Genomic DNA, 410 nt, shown 5'->3' with positions numbered 1-410 from the left:
AGAGGTGTGCCCGGGGGTCGGTAAGCAGCAGCGGTGTCGGGAGGCTCAAGGACGCGGCATCGCCGGAGAAGGTCCGGAGATGATTTCAGCGGTCAGCAGAGACGCGGACGGCGGCGGGAGCGGCAACAACAGTAACGGCGTCTCCGAAGTGACCACGGCCTCTCCTTCCGCGACATGCACCAAAGGCAAGGAGGAGAGGAAGGGGAAGAACGTGATTCGGGGCTGGAAGAGGGAGAGAGACAGGGAGAGGGACGCCACCGCAGCTCCTGCTCCTCCTCTCCGGACGAGGAAGGAGAAACCCGGCGATGGCTCGCCTTCTCCTCCCTCCGTCTTCCTCCCGTCGTCCGCCCTGACCGAGCATCATCTGTGCCGCGACGCCCCCGGACACTGCCACTGCGCCGTGCCGGACT

Source organism: Monopterus albus, unplaced genomic scaffold (assembly GCF_001952655.1).
Source record: "Monopterus albus unplaced genomic scaffold, M_albus_1.0 scaffold26.1, whole genome shotgun sequence".
In the NCBI taxonomy this organism is placed as follows: Eukaryota; Metazoa; Chordata; class Actinopteri; order Synbranchiformes; family Synbranchidae; genus Monopterus; species Monopterus albus.
The sequence above is the reverse complement of the archived record's forward strand: the minus strand, read 5'-3'. Positions refer to the sequence as shown.